The sequence below is a fragment of the Triticum urartu genome, chromosome 3, assembly GCF_003073215.2.
Source record: "Triticum urartu cultivar G1812 chromosome 3, Tu2.1, whole genome shotgun sequence".
NCBI lineage: Eukaryota > Viridiplantae > Streptophyta > Magnoliopsida > Poales > Poaceae > Triticum > Triticum urartu.
The window spans coordinates 621757514-621785467 of record NC_053024.1 but is presented as its reverse complement, the minus strand read 5'-3'; the positions used below and the strand labels follow the sequence as shown (position 1 = coordinate 621785467).

The 27954-nt window shown below is 43.7% G+C and overlaps 1 long non-coding RNA gene across 10 annotated transcripts; it reads right to left on the bottom strand.

The window, feature by feature from the left end:
- Nucleotides 1–21091: 21091 nt before the first annotated feature.
- Nucleotides 21092–25835, bottom strand: LOC125545421. Of its 10 annotated transcripts, XR_007300021.1 has the most exons (5): nt 23495–25830; nt 23096–23191; nt 22793–22930; nt 21564–22180; nt 21092–21473 (listed from the first exon to the last, which is right to left on the bottom strand). It is a non-coding gene; the product is annotated as an uncharacterized LOC125545421 (long non-coding RNA). The 10 variants fall into 10 exon arrangements; XR_007300018.1 differs by having other exon boundaries at nt 22793–24266; nt 25094–25835; XR_007300016.1 differs by having other exon boundaries at nt 22793–24229; nt 25094–25834.
- Between the last annotated feature and the right edge of the window lie 2119 nt (nt 25836–27954).

The window sequence follows — 27954 nt, the reverse complement described above, 5'->3', positions numbered from 1 at the left end:
ATCAATCCAGTAGGAGGCTACGCGCGAGTCCCTCGTACCTACACAAAAACAATAGCTCAACGCAACCAACGCGCTTAGGGGGTTGTCAATCCCTTCACGGTCACTTACGAAAGTGAGATCTGATAGAGATGATAAATAATATTTTTGGTATTTTTGGTATAGAGATGCAAAGTGAAAAGTAAAAGGCAAAGTAAAAAAAGCAAAGCAATAATAAAGTGATGGAGATTGATATGATGAGAAAGAGACCCGGGGGCCATAGGTTTCACTAGTGGCTTCTATCAAGAGCATACGTATTCTACGGTGGGTGAACAAATTACTATTGAGCAATTGACAGAATTGAGCATAGTTATGAGAATATCTAGGTATGATCATGTATATAGGCATCACGTCCGAGACAAGTAGACCGACTCCTGCCTGCATCTACTACTATTACTCCACTTATCGACCGCTATCCAACATGCATCTAGAGTATTAAGTTAAAAACAGAGTAACGCCTTAAGCAAGATGACATGATGTAGAGGGATAGTTTCATGCAATATGATAAAACCCCCATCTTGTTATCCTCGATGGCAACAATACAATACGTGCCTTGCTGCCCCTTCTGTCACTGGTAAAGGACACCGCAAGATCGAACCCAAAGCTAAGCACTTCTCCCATGGCAAGAAAAACCAATCTAGTAGGCCAAACCAAACTGATAATTCGAAGAGACTTGCAAAGATAACCAATCATACATAAAAGAATTCAGAGAAGATTCAAATATTATTCATAGATAGACTGGATCATAAACCCACAATTCATTGGTCTCAACAAACACACCGCAAAAAGAAGATTACATCGAATAGATCTCCACGAGAGAAGGGGAGAACATTGTATTGAGATCCGAAAAGAGAGAAGAAGTCATCTAGCTACTAATGATGGACCCGTATGTTTGAAGTAAACTACTCACACTTCATCGGAGGGGCTTGGATGATGATGTAGAAGCCCTCCGTGATCGATGCCCCCTCCGGCGGAGCTCCGGAACAGACCCCAAGATGGGATCTCGTGGATACAGAAAGTTGCGGCGGTGGAATTAGGTTTTTGGCTCCCGTTCTGATCGTTTGGGGGTACGTGGATATATATAGGAGGAAGAAGTATGTCGGTGGAGCAACAGGGGCCCCACGAGGGTGGAGGGCTCGCTTGGGGGGAGGAGCGCCCCCCTACCTCGTGGGCTCCTGTTACGCAGCTTGACATAGGGTCCAAGTCTCCTGAGTTGTATTCGATGAGAAAATCACATTCCTGAAGGTTTCATTCCGTTTGGACTCCGTTTGATATTCCTTTTCTTCGAAACCCTAAAACAGGCAAAAAACAGCAATTCTGGGCTGGGCCTCCGGTTAATAGGTTAGTCCCAAAAATAATATAAAAGTGGATAATAAAGCCCAATAATGTCCAAAACAGTAGATAATATTGCATGGAGCAATCAAAAATTATAGATACGTTGGAGACGTATCAGTCGCCAACTTCCAGGGCACTCGCGACCGCCCGCCGGCCGCAGGCGACTTGCGCCGCATCAAGCAACAACCAAGAGAGACCCTCCAGAAGTACATCCAACGCTTCAACAACACCCGCCTCAAGATCCCCAAGGTCACGGATGAGGCCATCATCTCCGTGTTCTCCGATGGCGTCGGTGACGTCAAGATGAAGGAAGAGCTTGCTATCCACGAGGAGCTCTGCACGTCTCAGGAGCTGTTCAACCTGGCGACCAGGTGCGCAAGAGCTGAGGAGGGGCGCCTCTCTCTCCTCGAGCTGCCAGCCGCAAGCGCAGAGGTGAAGAAAGCCAAGGCCAAGGACGTGAAGCGCAAGGAAGCAGCAGTGCTAGCAGCGGAGCCCGACACCAAGCGGTACAGAGATCAGCCCGAGTCATCCAAGAACAGCCGACCGTTATGCGCCTTCCACAACCTGAACACCCACAACACCAGCGATTTTCAAGAGCTCAGAGCCATACGAGAAGGACGCTTTGGTCGACACCCTGAGCGCGGCGACAAGGGCTACGACCACGGAGGAGGATGTGGAGGCAGACGCTGGGACGACCGTGGCCCGCGCTAGGAATGGCGCAACAGGCCTCATGAGGACCGCTGGCAGGACCATCCTCGCGAGGGGGCCTGGAGGGACCAGCCTCGTGAGGATCGCCCCCAAAGCAACGCCGGTCTTCCCCCACTGCCGCCACCAAGAAGGAACGACGATCACCATCAGGACGAGGGGGCTGGGGGCTTCCAGGAGCCGCGTGCAATCGCCTACATCTTGGGCGGCGCCCAGGCCCCAGCCTCTCAGTGCATCTTCAAACAATTTGCTCACTAGGTGAGCATGGTGCTCCCCAAGCTCGAGGCCACGCGCCCGCTCAAGTGGTCCCAATGCGCCATCACTTTCAACTCGGCAGATCAGCTCAAGTGTGCGGCCACCGCCGGCGCCCTCCCGATGTTGTGTTCCCCAGTCATCAGCAACGTGCAGGTTACCAAGACCCTCATCGACGGCGGTGCAGGGCTCAATGTCCTGTTCGTCGACACGTTCGACAACCTCCAAGTGCCATATGAGCAGCTCCAGCCTACCAAACCTTTCTCAGGAGTGACCGACGGTTCCACCACACCGATAGGGCAGGTCCGCCTGCCTGTCACCTTCGGGGAGCGCAAGAACTACCGCACTGAGCTCATCGACTTCGACATCGCGCACATCCGCCTGCCGTACAATGCCATCCTCGGGTATCTAGCCCTGGCCAAGTTCATGGCAGTCACCCATCACGGCTACAACGTCCTCAAAATGCCAGGAAGAGGAGGAATCATCACGTTCCTATGTGAAGAGAGAGACGCGGTGTGCTCCCTCGAGCGCGCCTTCCAAGCTACAGCAATCAACGACCCCCACAGCAGAAGTGAGGGCCCTTCAGAGGCCATCCCCAGGAATAAGAAGCCGCGCCGCGCAGGACCTCAGGAGGATGGCGTCGCGGCAGGAGCCTCATCAGGATCAGCATCCGTCCCAGGGGCGCCTCCCTCCATCGCATAGGAAGGCGCACCCGGCGCCCTCCTCGGGCAGGGCTCGGGGGCTCTCTTCTGGAGGGCCTCAGACCTTGCCAACCTCGCGAGGGAGGCGCTTGGGCACCACTTGGAGGCGTGCTTTGCGGCACGTGTCCCTCAGGAGAGCACGGGGCAAGGAGTACCCACCACTCAGGATTTCATCACCAAGACCGCTCAGGAGCTGCAAGACGCAAGAGCCATGCGCGGCAACGGCCGTTCACGAGGCGTAGCTCCCCATCCTGGCGAGGATGCTGGGCTGCGTGTTTGCATCGATGTCCCGGGGCTCAACAGGGTCGCGTCTCAGGAGCGCTTCTGGCCTTCGCGTGTGGGCCGCTGCGAGGGCCCGCCAACAGCTATGTTCGCATGCCCTTCGGCTTGCCGAGCGTGGCGTTAGCCTATCAGCGCAACATTCGGCGCCTCCTGGCGGCTCAGGAGGCCCAGTACCACGTCGTACTGGAGGAAATGAAGACGGTCTTCAGGGAACCTCCCGAGCCCCTAGAGCCTCCCGAGGCTCAGGGCTCCAGTAGCTCATGAAGAGTCATTTCTTCGACGCACGCCTCCAGCTGCACCAACTCTACTTCGTCTACAGAACCAGGTGACGTCTTCCAAGCTCGTTTAACTGGGAGCGCCCCTCGGGCTGCATTTTTCCCAGGCCGCGTGGGTCTGTCCCTGCGGCATGTACCCCTTTTGCATATGTCTTTAGCCTACATTGCTAGGGGGCGCCCCTCGGGCTGCATCATCCCCAAGCCGCTCAGGCCGGACCAGTGGCATGTATCTTCCTGCATTTACCCAAGTCGATTTTCCTTCCCTGCTTAACCTGCCTACGGTTATCACCTGCTCGATCATCGCCTCCCATGGGGCCTCCTCACAGGCACAATGCTGGTGCATGGGCCCGTCCCTGCCACGTCGACAAATCTGAGCGATCGAGCTCTGGCTCGCGGCACGCCCCGCGCACGTCACCTCTCCAGGCCCTCAGTGCCTTCACTTCATCCAGAGCATCCAGCGGCAGGCTGGTAGCTGTAATGGAAAACCGTGTTTCTTCTTGCGCCTGTACACAGGGATCCCATGGGAAAGATAGCAGACGACACCGCGAGTCTCCTTTTCTCCTGTGCAATTTGCTTGCGCGTTAAAAGGGGGGCTCCTGAGCATCGCGACTCGGGAGCTCTTACTGGCTCTCCAGCCCTCACCCCCTGGCCTTGACCACGACATCACGACCTGGCATACCGGCGGCGACTGAGCTCGCTCGAGGGCCGGGACCTGAGGACGTAGAGCACTAAGGAGAGCATGGGGGAGGGAAACTCGAGTGGGCCGGCCTCGCTATGCCGCACAAGTTGGCGCGCAGCCATAGCGCAACGTCAGGAATCGCCTCGAAGTCAACAAGATAAGTTCCACCCTCGGATCGGCTAAATGCTTGGGCCTAATGGTCACTCACGCCTTGCCGCAAACCCGTTGTGGACACGTCAACTCCATGTCTTCCCTTGCCATGGCCGCTTGAGCGCTAAGGGGGGCCTCCTGAGCATCGCGCCTCAGGGGCTCTTACTGGACCTCGGGCCGCACACCTCCTGGCCTTGACCACGGCACGCGACCTGGCATACCAGCGATGGTTGTAGCCTGCCTGGGGACCGGGACCTGTCGGCGTAGAGCAACAAGCTATCGCGAGGAAATAAAGGGGGGACCAAGCATAAACGGGACGCGCGTTCGCCAAATTTTCATAACAAGGAAGATAAGCACAAAAGACATTACAGACACTTACATGCCCCCACGGGGCACTTCATGATTCTTTGCAAGGAACAAAAGCAGAAACTAAGGGGGTTCCTATCTACACCCTCCCGCGGCAGACACCATCATCAATAGTGGGCCATGGGAGGCCGGCGCCTACCCCATCCAGATCAGCGGCGGCGACGGCCGGACGCCGCAGCCCTGCTTCGAGCGCGGCGAGAGCTCGGGGGCGCGTAGCTGTCATCGCTCGTCTCCGGAGTCTCGTAGAGCTCGGGAGAGTTGCTGGACTCCCAAGGGCTGCTGCTGCTAGAGTGGCCGCGAGCGGAACGCGCATCAGCCTCGCGCTCCTCTCCGGAGCAGCACTCCAGGCGGTGGCCCTCAGCATCGAAGACCTTGAAGAAGAACGTGGAGACACCGTCATACTCAAAGTGGATCGCGAGGGCTCCCCTCGCACGGCAAACCCGCGTGATCTCACCCCAGCCATGAGTCATGAAGATCTTGCCGGTGGGGACCGCTTCGATCTCTGCTCCAGTCACCGGAGCGCTGCAGTCCGCGTGCTACAACCAGAGCTCGAGAGGCCCCCTCGGCGGCATCACATCAGAGAAGAACCGCGGGAAGCGGATCCAAGAGCTTGGAGGCATCGGCGCCCACAGCACCAGCTCACGCGAGGAATCCGCGGCGTGGATTCCGGGAGCGACGGTGCGCGTCGCCGTGGCGCGGCGACCCCGAGCGCAGCGCGGGCGACGCTGCTCGTCGCTCCGTCCTCGTGAGCCCTCGGCTCGGGCATACAAGGGTAGCGGATACCCCGGAGGAGGCCGCTCGCACCAAGGCCTCGTCACCACCTACATCGCCGCTTCATCACGATGATGGATCGACCTCTTCTTCGACGGAAGTGGCCCCGTATCACCCCAAAGGGCCTTTCCCTTCTCTTCGGCGGAGAACCTTCTGATAGGCGCCATTGTTGTTAGCAGTGGAGCAAGGAGGAAGAAGCAAGCGAGCGAGGAAGAGATGGGCGACGGGGGCTCTGCCCCCTCCCCATTTATAGCAGGAGAAGGCGAACTGGCACCTCCCACGATCGCAGGTAACGATGGTTTTCCTTGCATGTCACAGGGACTTGTCAAGTCGAGCAGTTGTCGAGGCAGCATGGGGAAGCGGAGACGCCCACGTCCAATCAACCGCCACGCGTCAACCGAGGCCATAGGCTTTTGGGGCCCGCGGCACTCCGAACTTGACTCTTGGCTTCGCCGCGAAGCCAAGCCCGAGCGCACCTTGGGCCCGGGGGCTACCGTCGGTGTTCTGGGAACGGGGGTCCCTAGACTTGCCTACCTACGGCCCACAGCGTGGCTAAGCCAGCAGGCCGTACGGCCCATCTTCATCAACAAGGCATCCAAGACCCTCGTGAGTTGCCAAGCCTCGCGAGGCGGACGACGCAAGACCTCCTCTGGAGCGGCCTAGTCAGGCAGGCTCACGAGGAGCGTAGATATCAAGGAGGGGCAAACCTCACGAGGCTCTCGTGACGTGAGCCATGACGATCGACACTAGGCGGGCGCCAGCGCGCACAGCGTCCTTGTTTCCTCTTTGGTGCTAAGGAAGCAGGCGCAGGCGAAGAGTACCGAGGCATCAGGCAAAGGTTGCCATATCGGTGCAACGAGACCAAGACCAGAAGGACGGCAAGACGTAGGTCATCATGGAGCCCAAGACGGCGTCACCACCAGAGCCTTTCGCAGGCGAAGCCACTTTTGTCAGGATAGCTTGTACTAGTTGTCCCCCTTCGAATTTGCCCGCCGTTGTGGGCTCCCTTCCCGCTCAATATTTGGGAAGAGGACTAGGGCCTATATAAGAAGAGCTAGCCACCACCGTAGAGAAGGAGAGGGAGATCACTCTCACCCGCACAAGTTAGCCAAGCACAAGAACACCTCAACCTTGGAGGCTGTTCTTCCCCTTGTACTGTTCATCATCAGCCCAAGAGGCAATCCACCACCACCACACTGGAGTAGGGTATTACACCACAACGGTGGCCCAAACCAGTATAAATCTTGTGTCTTTCCGTGTTGCGAGTTCGTCGAGTTCGTCCGCGAGATCTTAGCGAGCTAGGGCATAGATTGGTAGGAGGGAAAGACTTCATGCGCACCCCAGTGTTTGAACCTTAAGGGTTTGCCGGAACCCCACATCTGACAGACTCCGTTTGATATTCCTTTTCTGCGAAACACTGAAATATGCAAAAAAAACAGCAATTTGCACTGAGCCTTGGGTTAATAGGTTAGTCCCAAAAATAATATAAAAGTGTAAAATAAAGCCCATTAACATCCAAAACAGGTAATATAATAGCATGGAACAATCAAAAGTTATATATACATTGGAGACGTATCATGCACCTGCTACCTTTCAAAGATGCATGATTGCTATATTCTCTGACTTTTGTGAAAATATTGTTGAGGTTTTCACGGATGATTTTTCTGTATATGGAACTTCTTTTGATGATTGCTTAAGCAACCTTGATCGAGTTTTGTAGAGATGTGAAGAAACTAATCTTGTCTTGAATTGGGAGAAGTTCCACTTTATGGTTAATGAAGGTATTGTCATGGGGCATAAAATTTCTGAAAGAGGTATTGAAGTTGATAAAGCTAAAGTTGATGCAATTGAAAAGATGACGTGTCCAAAGGACATTAAAGGTATCAGAAGTTTCCTTGGTCATGCCGGTTTTTATAGGAGGTTCATTGAAGACTTCTCAAAAATTTCCAGGCCTCTGACTAATCTCTTACAAAAAGATGTTCCTTTTGTCTTTAATGATGATTGTGTAGAAGCATTTGAAATACTAAAGAAATCCTTGATTTCTGCACCTATTGTTCACCCTCCTGATTGGAACTTACCCTTTGAAATTATGTGTGATGCTAGTCATTATGTTGTAGGTGCTGTTCTAGGACAAAGAGTTGATAAGAAATTAAATGTTATCCAATATGCTAGTAAAACTCTAGACAGTGCCCAGAGAAATTATGCTACTACTGAAAAAGAATTGTTAGCAGTTGTATTTGCTTGTGATAAGTTTAGACCTTATATTATTGATTCTAAAGTAATTGTTCACACTGATCATGCTGCTATTAAATACCTTATGGAAAAGAAAGATGCTAAACCTAGACTTATTAGATGGGTTCTCCTACTACAAGAATTTGATTTGCATATTATTGACAGAAAAATAGCTGAGAACCCCGTTGCAGACAACTTGTCTAGGTTAGAGAATGTTCTTGATGACCCACTACCTATTGTTGATAGGTTTCCTGATGAACAATTAGCTATCATAAATGCTTCTTGTACTGCTCCATGGTATGCTGATTATGCTAATTACATTGTTGCTAAATTTATACCACCTAGTTTTACATACCAACAAAAGGAAAAGTTTTTCTATGATTTAAGACATTACTTCTGGGATGACCCACACCTTTATAAAGAAGGAGTAGATGGTGTTATTTGACGTTGTGTACCTGAGCATGAACAGGAACAGATCCTACGCAAGTGTCACTCCGAGGCTTATGGAGGACACCATGTTGGAGATAGAACTGCACATAAGGTATTGCAATCCGGTTTTTATTGGCCTAGTCTCTTCAAGGATGCCCGTAAGTTTGTCTTGTCTTGTGATGAATGACAAAGAATTGGTAATATTGGTAGACGTCAAGAAATGCTTATGAATTATCCACTTGTTATTGAACCATTTGATGTTTCGGGCTTTGATTATATGGGATAGTTTCCTTCCTCTAATGAGTATACACATATTTTAGTTGTTGTTGATTACGTTACTAAGTGGGTAGAAGCTATTCCAATGAGTAGTGCTGATCATAACACCTCTATTAAGATGCTTAAAGAAGTTATTTTTTTGAGGTTTGGAGTCCCTAGATACTTAATGACTGATGGTGGTTCACACTTTATTCATGGTGCCTTTCATAAAATGCTTGCTAAGTATGATGTTAATCATAGAACTGCATCCCCATATCACCCACAGTCTAGTGGTCAAGTAGAATTGAGCAATAGAGAGCTTAAATTAATTTTGCAAAAGACTGTTAATAGATCTAGAAAGAATTGGTCCAAGAAACTTGATGATGCATTATGGGCCTATAGAACTGCATATAAAAATCCTATGGGTATGTTTCCATATAAAATAGTTTATGGAAAAGCATGTCACTTACCTCTCGAACTAGAACATAAGGCATATTGGGCCATTAAAGAGCTCAACTATGACTTCAAACTTGCTGGTGAGAAGAGACTATTTGACATTAGCTCACTTGATGAGGGGAGAACCCAGGCTTATGAGAATGCCAAACTGTTTAAAGAAAAAGCTAATAGATGGCATGAAAAAAGGATACAAAAACATGAGTTTAATGTAGGTGATTATGTATTGTTATACAACTCTCGTCTAAGATTTTTTTTGCAGGAAAACTCCTCTCTAAATGGGAAGGTCCTTACGTTATCGAGGAGGTCTATTGTTCCGGTGCCATAAAAATCAACAACTTTGAAGGCACAAATCCGAGGGTGGTGAACTATCAAAGAATCAAACATTATATCTCAGGTAATCCTATAAATGTTGAAACTAATGTTATTGAAACCGTAACCCCGGAGGAGTATATAAGGGGTACCTTCCTGAACGTTTGAGCCTCCGAAAAGTAAGAGGTATGTGGTACGGTAAGTAAACCGACTCCAAAACAGTTCTAATAGCAATTTTCTCCATTTTGGAATATTTAAGAAAATAGGAAAATAAGAAGCAGTCCAGAAAGGACACGAGGCACCCCCCTGCCTCGTGGGCACCTCGTGTGCCCTCCGGACTCCGTTTTTTTGCACGATACTTATTTTGGTCAGTAAAAATTCATTATATAATCTCCCGAAGGTTTTGACCACCGTACCACGCAATTATCCTTTGTTTTTATTTCGAGTTGTTTTCTAAAAGAGTTTTCAAGGCCAGGCATCATGTCGTACCCTTCCTCCAACATTGAGGGCGACGATGCTTGGCTAATGAAGGTAGATCTAAAGAGAGAAGAACCCGAGAAGATCAAGAAGGATGATGGGATCAAGAAGACCATGGAGGATCAAGCTCCGGAAGCAGCAGAATAAGACATCCTTCAATCTCATTACAATCTTCTTACCCCTACTGAAATTGAAGCTTACAAGGTGATTGAAATAGTTTGGGTGCAAAACAAGTATCTAACTCATGAAAATATTCTGTTGCAAGAGCATATCACCGCACTCAAGGGCATTATTCGTAAGTTGGAGCACCTCCTACGCTCGATGTTGGACGACAAGCCTACATCATCAACAACTCCATCATCACTACCACCAAAGGAGAATTGAGTATTGGGTGTGGGCACTCCCCTTGGAAACTGCGGAGCTTGGGGGAGTGCCCCGGTATCGTATCACCATCACACTTTTATCTTTACCGTTTTTCTTAGTTCGATCCTTTTGGTAATATCTTGATCTAGTGGAATAAAGTTTTAGTATGATTTAGTTTTGAGTTTTTCTTTATGATCCTTCTATCTAATCGAGTTCTACCTCTTGAGCACTGCGTTGGTTTTCCCCGAAGAGAAAGGGATGATGCAGCAAAGTAGCGTAGGTATTTCCCTCAGTTTTTGAGAACCAACGTATCAATCCAGTAGGAGGCTACGCGTGAGTCCCTCGTACCTGCACAAAACATATAAATCCTCGCAACCTACGCGAATAGGGGTTGCCAGTCCCTACACGGCCACTTACGAGAGTGAGATCTGATAGATATGATAAGATAATATTTTTGGTATTTCTGTGATAAAGAAGCAAAGTAAAATAAAGGCAAAGTAAAAAGCAAAGGAAATAACTAAGTAGTAGGAGATTAATATGATGAAGATAGACCCGGGGGCCATAGGTTTCACCACTGGCTTCTCTCGAGAGCATAAGTATTCTACAGTGGGTGAACAAATTACTGTTGAGCAATTGACAGAATTGAGCATAGTTATGAGAATATCTAGGTATGATCATGTATATGGGCATCACGTCCGAGAAAAGTAGACCGACTCCTGCCTGCATCTACTACTATTACTCCACTCATCAACCGCTATCCAGCATGCATCTAGAGTATTAAGTTAAAAACAGAGTAACGCCTTAAGAAAGATGACATGATGTAGAGGGATAGACTCATGCAATATGATGAAAACCCCATCTTGTTATCCTCGATGGAAACAATACAATACATGCCTTGCTGTCCCTTCTGTCACTGGGATCGACACCGCAAGATTGAACCCAAAGCTAAGCACTTCTCCCATTGCAAGAAAGATCAATCTAGTAGGCCAAACCAAACTGATAATTCGAAGAGACTTGCAAAGATAACCAATCATACATAAAAGAATTCAGAGAAGATTCAAATATTGTTCATAGATAGACTTGATCATAAACCCACAATTCATCGGTCTCAACAAACACATCGCAAAAAGAAGATTACATCGAATAGTTCTCCACAACAGAGGGGAGAACATTGTATTGAGATCCAAAAAGAGAGAAGAAGCCATCTAGCTAATAACTATGGACCCGTAGGTCTGAGGTAAACTACTCACACTTCATAGGAGGGGCTATGGTGTTGATGTAGAAGCCCTCCGTGATCGATGCCCCCTCCGGCGGAGCTCTGGAACAGGCCCCAAGATGGGATCTCGTGGATACATAAAGTTGCGGCGGTGGAATTAGATTTTTGGCTTAGTATCTGATCATTTGGGGGTACGTAGGTATATATAGGAGGAAGGAGTACGTCGGTGGAGCAATAGGGGGCCCACGAGGGTGGAGGGTGCGCCTGGGGGGTAGGTGCGCCCCCTACCTCGTGGCCTCCTCTTTTGTGTCTTGACGTAGGGTCCAAGTCTCTTGGGTCTTGTTCGTTGAGAAAATCACGTTCCCGAAGGTTTCATTCCGTTTGGACTCCGTTTGATATTCCTTTTCTTCGAAACCCTAAAACAGGCAAAAAACAGCAATTCTGGGCTGGGCCTCCGGTTAATAGGTTAGTCCCAAAAATAATATAGAAGTGGATAATAAAGCCCAATAATGCCCAAAACAGTAGATAATATAGCATGGAGCAATCAAAAATTATAGATACGTTGGAGATGTATCAAGCATCCCCAAGCTTAATTCCTGCTCGTCCTCGAGTAGGTAAATGATAAAAACAGAATTTTTGATGCGGAGTGCTACTTGGCATAATTTTAATGTAATTCTTCTTAATTGTGGCATGAATATTTAGATCCAAAAGATTCAAGACAAAAGTTCATATTGACATAAAGATAATAATACTTCAAGCATACTAACTAAGCAATTATGTCTTCTCAAAATAACATGGCCAAAGAAAGTTCATCCCTACAAAATCATATAGTTTAGTCATGCTTCATTTTCGTCACACAAGAATGCTCTCATCATGCACATCCCCGATGACAAGCCAAGCAATTGTTTCATACTTTAGTAATCTCAAACCTATAAACTTTCACGCAATATATGAGCGCGAGCCATGGACATAGCACTATGGGTGGAATAGAATATAATGAGGGGGGTTATGTGGAGAAGACAAAAAAGGAGAAAGTCTCACATCAGTGAGGCTAATCAATGGGCTATGGAGATGCCCATCGATTGATGTTAATGCAAGGAGTAGGGATCACCATGCAACGGATGCACTAGAGCTATAAATGTATGAAAGCTCAACAAAAGAAACTAAGTGGGTGTGCATCCAACTTGCTTGCTCACGAAGACCTAGGGCACTTGAGGAGGCCCATTATTGGAATATACAAGCCAAGTTCTATAATGAAAAATCCCCACTAGTATATGAAAATGACAAAACAAGAGACTCTCTATCATGAAGATTACGGTGCTACTTTGAAGCACAAGTGTGGCAAAGGATAGTAACATTGTCCCTTCTCTCTTTTTCTCTCATTTTTTTGGGCCTTCTCCTTTTTATGGCCTTTCTCTTTTTTTTATTCCTCACTTGGGACAATGCTCTAAAATGATGATCATCACACTTCTATTTATTTACAACTCAATGATTATAATTCGATACTAGAACAAAAGATGACTCTATATGAATGCCTCCGGCGGTGTACCAGGATATGCAATGGACCAAGAGTGACATGTGTGAAAGAATTATGAATGGTGGCTTTGCCACAAATACTATGTCAACTACATGATCATGCTAAGCAATATGACAATGATGAATGTGTCATGATAAACGGAATGGTGGAAAGTTGCATGGCAATATATCTCAGAATGGCTATGGAAATGCCATAATAGGTAGGTATGGTGGCTGTTTTGAGGAAGATATAAGGAGGTTTATGTGTGAAAGAGCGTATCATATCACGGGGTTTGGATGCACCGGCGGAGTCTGCGCCAACTCTTGATGTGAGAAAGGGCAATGCACGGTACCGAAGAGGCTAGCAAGGATGGCAGGGTGAGAGTGCGTATAATCCATGGACTCAATATTAGTAATAAAGAACTCACATACTTATTGCAAAAATCTATAAGTCATCAAAACCTCGGCACTACGCGCATGCTCCTAGGGGGATAGATTGGTAGGAAAAGACCATCGCTCGCCCCCGACCGCCACTCATAAGGAAGACAATCAAATAACACCTCATGTTTCAAATTTGTTACATAACGTTTACCATCCGTGCATGCTACGGGACTTGCAAACTTCAACACAAGTATTTCTCAATTTCACAACTACTCAACTAGCACGACTTTGATATTATTACCTCCATATCTCAAAACAATCATCAAGCATCAAACTTCTCTTAGTATTCAAAGCACTCATAAGGAAATTTTACTAATCTTGAATACCTAGCATATTAGGATTTTAAGTAAATTACCATGCTATTTAAGACTCTCAAAATAATCTAAGTGAAGCATGAGAGATCAATAGTTTCTATAAAACAAATCCACCACCATGCTCTAAAAGATATAAGTGAAGTACTAGAGCAAAACTATATAACTCAAAAGATATAAGCGAAGCACATAGAGTATTCTAACAAATTCTAAATCATGCATGGCTCTCTCAAAAGGTGTGTACAGCAAAGATGATTGTGGTAAACTAAAAAGTAAAGACTCAAATCATACAAGACACTCCAAGCAAAACACATATCATGTGGCGAATAAAAATATAGCTCCAAGTAAAGTTACCGATAGAAGTAGACGAAAGAGGGGATGCCTTCCGGGGCATCCCCAAGCTTTGGCTTTTAGGTGTCCTTAGATTATCTTGGGGGTGCCATGGGCATACCCAATCTTAGTCTCTTGACACTCCTTGTTCCATAATCCATCAAATCTTTACCCAAAACTTGAAAACTTCACAACACAAAACTTAAAATAGAAAATCTCGTGAGCTCCGTTAGCGAAAGAAAACAAAAGACCACTTCAAGGTACTGTAATGAACTCATTATTTATTCATATTGGTGTTAAACCTACTATATTCCAATTTCTCTATGGTTTATAAACTATTTTAGTAGCCATAGATTCATCAAAATAAGCAAACAACACAAGAAAAACAGAATCTGTCAAAAACAGAACAGTCTGTAGTAATCTGTAGCTAGCGCAAGATCTGGAACCCCAAAAATTCCAAAATAACTTGCTCGACGTGAGGAATTTATCTGTTAATCATCTACAAAAAGAATTAACTAAATATCACTTTCCAAATAAAAATGGCAGTAGTTATCGTGAGCGCTAAAGTTTCTGTTTTTTACAGCAAGTGTAACAAGACTTTCCCCAAGTCTTCCCAACGGTTCTACTTGGCACAAACACTAATTTAAACACAAAAAACACAACCAAAACAGAGGCTAGATAAATTATTTATTACTAAACAGGAGCAAAAATCAAGGAATAAAAATAAAATTGGGTTGCCTCCCAACAAGCGCTATCGTTTAACGCCCCTAGCTAGACATAACAAGCAAGGATAGATCTTGGTATTGCCATCTTTGGTAGACAATCCATAAGTGGCTCTCATAATAGATTCATGAGGTAATTTAATTTTATTTCTAGGAAAGTGTTCCATGTCTTTCCTTAATGTAAATTGGAATCTAATATTTCCTTCCTTCATATAAATAATTGCACCAATCGTTCTAAGGAAAGGTCTACCAAGAATAATAGGACATGAAGGATTGCAATCTATGTCAAGAACAATAAAATCTACGGGCACATAATTCCTATTTGCAACAATAAGAACATCATTAATTCTTCCCATAGGTTTCTTAATAGTGGAATCCGCAAGGTGCAAGTTTAGAGAGCAATCATCAAATTCACGGAAACCTAACAAATCACACAAAGTCTTTGGAATCGTGGAAACACTAGCACCCAAATCACATAAAGCATAGCATTCATGATCTTTAATTTTAATTTTAATAGTTGGTTCCCACTCATCATAATGTTTTCTAGGGATACAAACTTCCAATTCAAGTTTTTCTTCATAAGATTGCATCTAGGCATCAACGATATGTTTAGTAAACGCTTTATTTTGACTATAAGCGTGAGGAGAATTTAGCACGGGTTGTAACAAGGAAATACAATCAATCAAAGAGCAATTTTCATATTTAAATTCCTTGAAATCCATAATAGTGGGTTTAGCAACATCTAGGGTTTTAATTTCTTCAATCCCACTTTTATCAATTTTAGCATCAAGATCAACAAATTCCAAATTCTTGCAACGCCTTCTAGGTAAAGGTGGATCATATTCAGTCCCATCATTATCAAGATTCATATTGCAAAACAAAGATTTAATAGGGGACACAACAATAACTTTTAGATCTTCATCTTTATTTTCATAGGAACTAGAAGAACACGCTCTTATAAAGGCATCTTTCTTAGCACGCATCCTAGCGGTTCTTTCTTTGCACTCATCAATGGAAATTCTCATGGCTTTGAGAGACTCATTGATATCATGCTTAGGTGGAATAGATCTAAGTTTCAAAGAATCAACATCAAGAGAAATTATATCAACGTTCCTAGCCAACTCATCAATATTAAGCAATTTTTCTTCAATCGGAGCATTAAAATTCTTTTGTGAAGTAATAAATTCTATAATATTAGATTCAAAATCAGAGGGCATCTTATTATAATTTCCATAAGAATTGTTGTAGGAACTACCATAATTATTAGAGGGATTACTAGGATAAGGCCTAGGATTAAAATTTCATCTGTACGCGTTGTTACCAAAATTGTTCCTACCAACAAAATTCACATCCATAGATTCATTATTATTCGCAATCAAAAGTAGACAAGAGCATATCATTAGGATCAGAAGAAACACTCTTATTAGCAAATAATTTCATAAGTTCATCCATCTTTCCACTCAAAACATTAATTTCTTCTATCGCATGTACCTTTTTATTAGTAGATCTTTCAGTATGCCATTGAGAATAATTAACCATAATATTATCTAGGATTTTAGTAGCTTATCCTAAAGTGATTTCCATAAAAGTGCCTCCTGCGGCCGAATCTAAAAGATTTCTAGAAGCAAAATTCAATCCGGCATAAAAGTTCTGTATAATCATCCACAAATTTAAACCATGACTGGGGCAATTACGTATCATTAGTTTCATTCTCTCTCAAGCTTGTGCAACATGTTCATGATCAAGTTGCTTAAAATTCATAATATCATTTCTAAGAGAGATGATCTTAGCGGGAGGGAAATACTTAGAGATAAAAGCATCTTTGCACTTGTTCCGTGAATCAATACTATTTTTAGGCACAGACGAAATCCAAGCTTTAGCACGATCTCTAAGCGAAAAAGGAAATAGCTTCAATTTAACAATATCATTATCCACATCTTTCTTCTTTTGCATATCACACAAATCAACGAAGCTATTTAGATGGGTAGCGGCATCTTCACTAGGAAGGCCGGAAAACGGATCTTTCATGACAAGATTCAGCAAAGCAGTATTAATTTCACAAGATTCAGCATCGGTAAGAGGACCAAGCGGAGTGCTAATAAAATCATTGTTGTTGGTATTGGTGAAGTCACACAATTTAGTATTATCTTGAGCTATCATGACAAGCAAGCAAATTAACACACAAGCAAACAAAAAGCAAGCGGGCAAAAAGAGGCAAATAGAGAAAGAGAGGGAGGATAGAGAGAGAGGGCGAATAAAATGGCAAGGGTGAAGTGGGGGAGAGGAAAACGAGAGGCAAATGGCAAATAATGTAATGCGGGAGATAAGGGTATGTGATGGGTACTTGGTATGTTGACTTTTGCATAGACCTCCCCGGCAACGGCGCCAGAAATCCTTCTTGCTACCTCTTGACCACTGCGTTGGTTTTCCTCAAAGAGGAAGGGATGATGCAGCAAAGTAGCGTAAGTATTTCCCTAAGTTTTTGAGAACCAAGGTATCAATTCAATAGGAGGCTACGCGTGAGTCCCTCATACCTGCACAAAACAAATAAATCCTCGCAACCAACGCGAATAGGGGTTGTCAATCCCTACATGGCCACTTACGAGAGTGAGATCTGATAGATATGATAAGATAATATTTTTGGTATTTTTGTGATAAAGATGCAAAGTAAAATAAAGTCAAAGTAAAAAGCAAATGAAATAACTAAGTAGTAGGAGATTAATATGATAAAGATAGACCCGGGGGCCATAGGTTTCACTAGTGGCTTCTCACGAGAGCATAAGTATTCTACGGTGGGTGAACAAATTACTATTGAGCAATTGACAGAATTGAGCATAGTTATGAGAATATCTAGGTATGATCATGTATATAAGCATCACGTCCGAGACAAGTAGACCGACTCCTGCCTGCATCTACTACTATTACTCCACTCATCGACCGCTATCCAGCAGGCATCTAGAGTATTAAGTTAAAAACAGAGTAACGCCTTAAGCAAGATGACATGATGTAGAGGGATAGACTCATGCAATATGATGAAAACTCCATCTTGTTATCCTCGATGGCAACAATACAATACGTGCCTTGCTGCCCCCACTGTCACTGGGAAAGGACACCACGAGATTGAACCCAAAGCTAAGCACTTCTCCCATTGCAAGAAAGATCAATCTAGTAGGCCAAACCAAACTGATAATTCGAAGAGACTTGCAAAGATAACCAATCATACATAAAAGAATTCAGAGAAGATTCAAATATTGTTCATAGATAGACTTGATCATAAACCCACAATTCATCGGTCTCAACAAACACACCGCAAAAAGAAGATTACATCGAATAGTTCTCCACAAGAGAGGGGGAGAACATTGTATTGAGATCCAAAAAGAGAGAAAAAGCCATCTAGCTAATAACTATGGACCCATAGGTCTGAGGTAAACTACTCACACTTCATCGGAGGGGCTATGGTGTTGATATAGAAGCCCTCCGTGATTGATGCCCCCTTCAGCGGAGCTCTGGAACAGGCCCCCAGATGGGATCTCGTGGATACAGAAAGTTGCGGCGGTGGAATTAGGTTTTTGGCTCCATATCTGATCGTTTGGGGGTACATAGGTATATATAGGAGGAAGGAGTACGTCGGTGGAGCAACAGGAGGCCCACGAGGGTGGAGGGCGCGCCTGGGGGGGTAGGCGCGCCCCCTGTCTCATGGCCTCCTCTTTTGTGTCTTGACGTAGGGTCCAAGTCTCCTGGGTCTTGTTCCTTGAGAAAATCACGTTCCCGAAGGTTTCATTCCGTTTGGACTCCGTTTGATATTCCTTTTCTTCGAAACCCTAAAACAGGCAAAAAACAGCAATTTTGGGTTGGGCCTTCGGTTAATAGGTTAGTCCAAAAATAATATAAAAGTGGATAATAAAGCCCAGTAATGTCCAAAACAGTAGATAATATAGCATTGAGCAATCAAAACTTATAGATACGTTGGAGACGTATCATCGAGTCCGTGAGCTATATATAATAAAGATTAGTTTTGAGTCAAGGGCTTGGCTATCTTGCTATGATCTTGAGGGAATAAAAGTACGAATAAAAAGAAATAAAGAGATCATATTGATATTATGGAGAGTAATGACTTCACATATAAAGAGTAAGATGAATAAAAGTGGTTGAGAGTTGACAAACATAGTTTTGGTCATCGTTGCAATTAATAGGAAGTAATAAATACAGAGAGGTTTTCACATATAAATATACTATCTTGGACATCATTTATGATTGTGAGCACTCATTAAAATATGACATGATAAAAGGTTGATGTTGGACAAGGAAGACAATATAATGGGTTATGTTTTCTTACATCCGAAATAAATTATATTGTCATGGATCATCCAACATGTTGAGCTTGCCTTTCCCCCTCATGCTGGCCAAATTTTTTGCACCAAGTAGAGATACTACTTGTGCTTCCAAATATCCTCAAACCCAGTTTTTCCATGAGAGTCCACCATATCTACCTATGGATTGAGTAAGATCCTTCAAGTAAGTTGCCATTGCTGCAAGCAATAAAAATTGCTCTCTAAATATGTATGATTTATTACTGTGCAGAAAATAAGCTTTGTACAATCTTGTGATGTGGAAGAAATAAAAGCGACGGATTGCATAATAAAGGTCCATATCACAAGTGGCAATATAAAGTGACATTCTTTTGCATTAAGATTTCGTGCATCCAACCATAAAAGCACATGACAACCTCTACTTCCCTCTGTGAAGGTTCTATCTTTTATTTTTGTCCTTTACTTCATACAAGAGTCATGGTGATCTTCACCTTTCCTTTTTACATTTTATCCTTTGGCAAGCACTGTGTGTTGGAAAGATCCTGATATATATAGCTAATTGGATGTGGGTTTTCATAAATTATTGTTGTTGACATTACCCTTGAGATAAAATGTTGGGAGGCAAAACTATAAGCCCATATCTTTCTCTATGTCCGATTAAAACTTCATACTCATAAGTATTGCGTGAGTGTTAGCAATTGTGAAAGACTAAATGATAGTTGAGTATGTGGACTTGCTAAAAAACTCTTATATTGACTCTTTCCGGTGTTATGATAAATTGCAATTATTTCAATGACTGAGATTATAGTTTGTTAGTTTTCAATGAAGTTTCTGATTCATAATTTAAATTGTGAATGAATTGTTACTTTAACATAAGAAATCATATGACAATATATATATATATACATCTGGGCTATTCTGTTTCGCATAACAGAATATTATTCTGTTACCCTACTTGAACTGATGGTTTCAGGTGGTTGGACTGATTGGATTCGAGCGGGTGAACTGATACTTTCATTTCTGCTGAAAATCGTCTTCTTTAGTTCCAAAAAAATTTGTATTTTATTTTTGTCGGAACGGGGCGTGTAATATATCGTTGGAAAGCCCTTAACATCTATATTACAAGTATATTGAACGTTTTTGCAAAATCATTATGATTTAAGAGCAGTTTTGAAAAAACGTTTTTTTCAAAACCAAAAACGCGAATCGTATTTTGGACTTAATTTTTAAACGGTTTGTCGGAATTGAGCAAATAAGATGGCGTTGGAAAGCTGGTGAAAATCCGCTTCTTCCATATATCTAATGTTTTTTAAAATTTTATATGTTTTAAAAGTAATTTGAAAATGGTGAAATTCTGGGCGAAACGTATTTTTGCGATTTTTTGCAAATTATATGTCCGATTGACGCAAATGATACGGCGTTGGAAAGCTGTGGAAAATGCGCAACTTTTTTGTATAGAAAGTTTTTCCAATTCCTTACGGTTTAAATTCAAATGTGAATACGGTGAAAATTGATTTCGGACGTGATTTTTTTAGAAGTTTATCAAAATGGGGCAAATAATATATCGTTGGAGAGATATCGAAAAAGCAAAACTTTGTGATGTTGAAAGTTTTCTCAAATTCGCAATCATTTAAGAGTAATTTTAAATACGGTGAGACCTTACATGTTGTTTTCTGATTCAAAAAACAGAGTAGTCATACTGATCTAAGTTCGGGTTTGAACTGACGTTGTCGTACTTGATTTTACAATCACAAAGTGCTAAAAAAATCATTGAACTTGTATTTTTATTCTTTGAATTTTTGTGTTGTGTACTTTTCTAATTGTAATGCATGAACTTAAAGGTGGTTTCCTATTTTAGTTAAACTTTGAGCATATTAAAACTTATGTGTTTTCTTCCTGAACTTATTTGGGACATCATGTTGAACTTATTACTTTTCTTAAGCATGAATCTCTCGTGTTTCCTTCTTTATGTTACTTTTTTCCTTCAACTATACTGCTATAACATTTTCTTTCTCAAACTTGCTGTCTCTCGAGTAAGGACCGATGCTATGTTTTCATTTGAACAGGTATCAAATTTCTCAATAGACATATTGAACTTTTTCCACGTTGCATTATGCATTTGATGATATAATCCCTGTTGAACTGCTACACCAGAGCTAAAAAAATCTATCCATGTGAAATATTATTTTACATTGAACTTTCATCAATCAACATACATCATTTTCCTTCCTGTTCATACACGTGTTGCAGACATTACATACACATACACAGCTCCACGATCATACACAATTTCATGCTGTAGCTTCTCCTCGCTTCCTTCAACACAAACAATCAATTGGAGAGAAAAGCACATATGATTTTAGGGCCGTGTTCGGAATCCATCCCATCCGCTCCGACTCCGCGGAGTTGTGGAGCTTAGTTTAGGCCGCTCCATAAAAATGAGCTAGAGGCTCGTCCGGTCCGGAGCGGAGTGGAGGGAGCGGAGAGGAGCCGAACGCGGCCTAGATACAAAAATCACCTCCACGTCTACCAGCTGGACTGATGTTTGCTTTCTTCTACTTCCATGGTCATGCACAAGTTCATTCAACTGTTGAGCAAAAGCTCTATCCCATGAAGCTAAAAACAAAAATAAGGCTGAACAATACCTTTAGGTTCAGTGCAGTGGAGGGAGGGAAAGGAGGCAGCCTCCTGAGTTGCGACGTCGAACGGCTTGGCGCTGCCTCGTTGAACGGCCTGGGTTGGTGGCAGTGAACGGTCGGGGCGATGCAGCAACGGAGGCCCACCGGCGGGAGGTAGCATGGTGAGCTGAAGACTCCATTTATGCGGGGCGAGCACCGGTCATGCACTGTACTATTTAGAAAGGTGTACCTGTACTTCTCAAAATAATGGAATAGGGGTACTTTCTCCTGTAACTTTTTTAGTTCAAGTATGACGCACACATCTGTATTTTAAGCACTATGATTTGTAGTCCTCACAAAAGAAAGCATGAGAATTATTCAACAAAACACAGAAAAGTGAATAACATTTTTTATTTATTTAGCAATTGATATGTAACTAGAGTGCAAAGCTGCCAAGCAAATGCACGATACGGTTGACTAACACGTGAATTTGATGTACGCGTGCCTTGTAGTGTAGGGTTGTACTGACACACTCAACATCAAGAAATTTCCAATTCGCCCAAGATCAAACTGCACCAGTTCGTGATGCGAAGGCTGGCTGCCTGGCTCGTCGTCGTTGAACTGAACCCCGTGCCCCTGTCGAACTGCTGAAACATTTTAGTATGGGTTAGATACAGTTCCAAACTAGTACCTGAAAATCCCATCCCCAAATATCCATGTAAAGCTTCAGAGTTGGAAGTAATCTAAACAGAGCCATATCAAAACATTGAACTGATACATACATGCAGGAACGAAACAGGTAAAAGCAATTTTTATAACAATTGAACTTGTAGTTAACTATTCTATAACAAAAACTAAACTATTTTTTTGTAACGATACGTGGACTCGGGGGCATCGATACATGTACTTCTGTACATAATAGCTCTCCCTGGTGAACTATGATAAGCCCAAATATAAATGGGAGCACGAATGGCACCCATCTATGGTACTTCCTCCGCCCGAAAATACTTGTCGTGGAAATGGATGTATCTAGATGTATTTTAGTTTTAGATACATCCAATTTTATCTGTTTGTGCGACAAGTATTTCCGGACGGAGGGAGTATCTCAATAAACGCAAATTCTCCTATTTAGAGAATCACACAGCTCACATCTCGGAAAAAATAACACATAGAGCACACACCATGCATGCCCGCACAACATCAGACCCAATTCCAGAACTTGCAAGACAATAGCGGTAGTGAATATTTTTTATTACCTTCTTTGTAGCGGTAGAATCAAGCACACTAGGTAATAGCTAGCAGCTAGCATGAGGTGCACCAACAGCTAGTGGCAGTAGGTCGAGGTCGTCCTGGATGCGGCTGGAAATGAGAAGCAGACGGAGGTCGAGGTCGTCCTGGTTTCAAAAATATCACACAACCAAGTACTGATCAAAATCTCCAAATCCAGTGCAAAAAATTAGATGCTGATGTGTCAACAATCTATGTCGATTTACTCCAAAACACAAAAAATGTGAAGAGAATATCCATCGCACACTTTCAGCGTGCATGGTATCACTGACCTCACTGACCTCCTCGAGATGATGACCTTGTCCCGCTACAACATCTTACCGACTATTAAAATATCAGCAGAATGCTACATTGCCGAGAGGTTTATGCTTCAAGGTCAATAAACGTTTTCTTAATTAAAAGAATGAGAAAAGAAACTATAAATGAGCTTCATACTATGAACGAATGAGCACACAAATATTCTCTCCGCTACAGACTTAAAGAGACATCAGTACTTGATTGACTGGAGTAGAAGTTTAGATTTGTAGCAGCACACGCACCAAACTTACTGATTTTTCTTGAACATATTTTAGGCGATTGAATCAGTACTAGGAGGACTGGACAAATAGTTCAGATCTGTAGCAGCACACACTAGAAACTTACAGAAATTTATAGAATCAAAACAAACTTACAGGATTTTGAAAATTGAACTGACGATTTTTCTGCACATGCACCCAACAAATTCCACTTCTTCAACAACAAATCTTCTCCCGCAGTCCTGGATCTTTTGTACAACACATGGAAACTGAAGCTGCCCCTCCAGCCATTCACAGAACAAAGAAGACGACATATGCATTGGGTTCCTCCGTTTTTAGCTACTCTACAAGTGCTGCTATTGCTTGTAATTCACGAACATGGCCCTGCATATAATAACTAAAACAGATGCATTATATAAAATTCACAAAATGTGCTTCTATTTCTGTTTAACAAGCTGCTGAATGTTTTTCTACCGAGTTGCTACTGCAGTGCACACACATATACTTGAATTATTTCCAATCAGCTAACTGATTTCACTATTTTATACTGAATTGCGACAAATCTTTTTTTGCTAGCAAAACTTGAACTGAAAAAGACTACAAAGGTGTACGCATATATAGCAAATGGTATGAGATGCATTTTGTTTTGCTTCATGCAGAGCAGCAAGGAAGTGAGATCGAGAGAAAAAAAGGGAGATTGGGGGCGCTGACCATCGGCGTCGGCGGAAGAATCGCAGGCAGAGCCCGGAGCAGAATCAGAGGAGCGGTGGTGCGTTGGAGCCCGGAGTAAAAGGATTTCATATTTTTCACCTTGAGATGATATCAATTTTCTGGAGGTCTTGATGGAAAATGCCGGTGTAGGTACCAGACAACCACCAACTAAACACCAGCCTGAACGAAGGCAATTTTTTTGATTTTTCAGTGCATTCTAGGCAAGAACCGATCCGAGTCAGAACTGATGTGATTTATTCCATCGAACTACTACAATAGTTTCTCTATACTGTTATGTTTTTAACACACAAGTATTGAACTTTTCCTGCCTTCTCATTATGAATTGATGACATAACACATGTTGAACTGATTGAACAAAATAGAACAATAATCACTTGAACTAAACGATCTTGAGCTGATGTAAAAGATGCACCTTTATTCGTGTTTTTGGTTCAAAAAAATTATGAAATAATTAAAGTAAATGATCTTGAGCTGTTGTAAATTAACACCATATAATATAACAATATTTTTCATACGAGGCAAGACAACCAAGATTGAGAGAATACACTGAGCACCATGTCAGGTCAGTGGTTGGTCCAAAAAAATTATGAGGTCAGTGCCTCCATAGAAGTAACAAGATGCAAGCTTAGTTCTTAGGTTACAGATTTGAAATACTAGTACTGCTACCAACATTTATAAATACTAGTGAACTTGAACTTATGGTCTCTCGAGACCTGAACTAATTGTGCTACAAGCACACACACAAAATCCAACAAAGCTGATATAAGTACATGTTAAAAATATAATCATGTTCATGTATATATATAAGTCCACTGAGCACCATGTCAGGTCAGTGGCTGGCCGGCAAGGAAATTATGCCAGAGAAATAAAATGCTGTGAGGGCTTGAAAGTGATGCATAAAGGTTTATGGTAATAAGTAAATATACTGGCCGGCAATATTTCGGCAATTGACATGGGGGAAATAGAGAGGAAACTGGACATGCATTCGTCAAGTAGGTGAACTCTAAGGTATACAAAACATACACTGAAAAAACTGAACCTCCAGAACCACATAATGGAAGTTGGAGTTGCGAATGGTGGTAGAGCTGCGGCGTTGAACGGCTCGGCGTTGTATTGTTGAACGGCCCGGGGTGGCGGCAGTGAACGGCCGCCATGGGAGGCACCGTGGCGTTGGACATCAGCGGTGGTCAGGGTGCAGGGACACCGCGGTGGTCAGCGTGCCGGGCCACATCAGCTGGGCTAGGGACGGCATCTCCCACGTGACCTTGACCGTGTGGCACGGCGGCGGGGTTGGTCCGCCAGCGGAAGAAGGCGGAGGGGCAGCGGTGCAGGCGGCTGGAAGCAGAGGGCGGCGGTGGCGGGTGAAACCGTGGAAGCAGGGGTCGGCGCCGAGAACCAGCCGAGGAGAAGGTGGGGGAGGGGCGGCGCTGGGAACCAGCCGAGGAGAAGGTGGGGGAGGGGCGGCGGCGGGCTCCAGCCGGGGAGAAGGTGCGGTCGGGGCGACGTCGGGCTTCAGCCGGGAGAAGGTGGCGGCGGGGCGGCGCTCGGCTCTAGCCAGGAAGAGGGTGGGGGCGGGGCGGCACCGGGATCCAGCAGGGGGAAGGTGGCAGGCTGGGCAGCGCCGGGATCCTGCCAGGGAGAAGGTGGGGGCCGGGGCGGCGCCTGGATCTAGCCAGAGAAGTGGGATTGGGGGCAGTCAGGAGTGGGTCGTACGGTGGGATGGGTGGGTTTTTCTGTTTTTCTTCTTCGCGGGTCGCCGCTGGTCCGGAGACTACAGATCGGGCCCTTATAGCGCCAGTCGAAAGCTAAATCAAATTCCGAACTTCTAACCCTGAAATCAGCACACCGAACTCTCCGATCCCAGTCTATTTTGAACCTTAGCCTGTTTTCAATGGGATTGTCGGCAGGTCTAGGCTGCAGCCCGACACGACTGGGCCGGCCCACCAGGCGAAGCGTGTTTTTCCTTTAGCCAACCTAACCGACGACAATTAGTTGAAACAAAGAAGCACGAAACTATTTAATTACATACCACAACATGCTTTTTTCAAAAAAGTGCTCACACTTTAAAAAATGTTCAGGTTTAAAAAATAGTTCTCGTTTTCAAAATTTCTTTGTGTTTGAAAAAAAATGTTTATTCCAATTTTTTTTGACAATTTTCAAGAAAAGTTTCAAAAGAAAATTAAAAAATGTTTTGAAACGTACACATTTTTATATAAAAATGGGAACATATTTTTAAAACCTCAAAAAATTAAAGTGTGAGCACTTTCTATTTTGTTAAAAATGGGGACAAATCTAAAATATTTGTTCAGGTTTCAAATTTTTTCGTACTTTAAAATTTTGTTCAGGTTTTAAAAAATTCAGTTTTTTCAAAAAAATTCTTTTGGTGATTTAAAAATGGTTCATGTTTTCAAAATTTGTTTGTGTTTTTTTTAAAGATCGCAATTCCAAAAATTCGCGAAAATGTTCGGATTTCAATTTTGTTATGACAATTTTCAAGAAAATGGTTCATAAAATTTCCGAGATGTTTCCAAATCTCCGCGCTATTATATGTTAAACAAAGTCGCTCTTGTCTATCACATAAATAGCTTGCAGTCGTAGTGGCAAGCAATACGAGTTTTGCACCGCCAGGTCTTTTTTAGACTTTTCGTAAGTCGTGCGTAACGGAGAAAAGGCCCAGTGGCCTTCTGTCACAGCCGAATCCCTGTCAGGTCCATGCGTCGCGCATTGTGGGCCAGCCCAGTCGCGTCGGGTCGCAACCAAATCCCGGGTTTGAGCTGCCACATCCGTAATCCCTGTTTGGTAATGCGCTCAAGGTTTAAAATAGACTGGGATCGAAGAGTTTGGTGTGCTGATTTCAGAGATTAAAAGTTCAAGGTTTGATTTAGCTTTCGACTATAAGTTCAAGGTTTTTTTTAGACTTTTTCCATATATATATATATATGTTCTAAGAATGATCATGATGCCCTCATGTTCGTATTTATTTTATCGACACCTCTATCTCTAAACATGTGGACATATTTTTCGATTTCAGCTTCCGCTTGAGGACAAGCGAGGTCTAAGTTTGGGAGAGTTGATACGTCCATTTTCCATCATGCTTTTATGTTGATATTTATTGCATTATGGGTTGTTATTACACATTATGTCACAATACTTATGCCTATTCTCTCTTATTTTACAAGGTTTACACGAAGAGGAAGAATGACGGCAGCTAGAATTCCGGGCTGGAAAAGAAGCAAATATTAGAGACCTATTTTGCACAAGTCCAAAAGTCATGAAACTCCACGGAGGTCAGTTTTAGAATATATAAAAAATATTGAGCGAAGAAAGCACCAGAGGGGGCCACCCACCATCCACAAGGGTGGGGGCGCCCCCTGTCTCGTGGGCCCCCTGGCAGGCCTCCGATGCCCATCTTTGGCTATATGAAGTCTTTCACCCTGGAAAAAAATCATAACCAAGCTTTCGGGATGAAACACCGCCGCCACGAGACGGAATCTTGGCGGAACCAATCTAGGGCTCCGGCAGAGCTGTTCTGTCGGGGAAGCATCCCTCCGGGAGGGGGAAATTATCACCATCGTCATCACCATCGGTCCTCTCATCGGGAGGGGGTCAATCTCCATCAAAATCTTTACCAAAATCATCTCATCTCAAACCCTAGTTCATCTCTAGTATCCAATCTTTGTCTCAAAACCTTAGATTGGTACCTGTGGGTTGCTAGTAGTGTTGATTACTCCTTGTAGTTGATGCTAGTTGGTTTATTTGGTGAAAGACCATATGTTCAGATCCTTTATGCATATTAATACCCCTCTGATTATGAACATGAATATGATTTGTGAGTAGTTACGTTTGTTCCTTAGGACATGGGAGAAGTCTTGCTATAAGTAGTC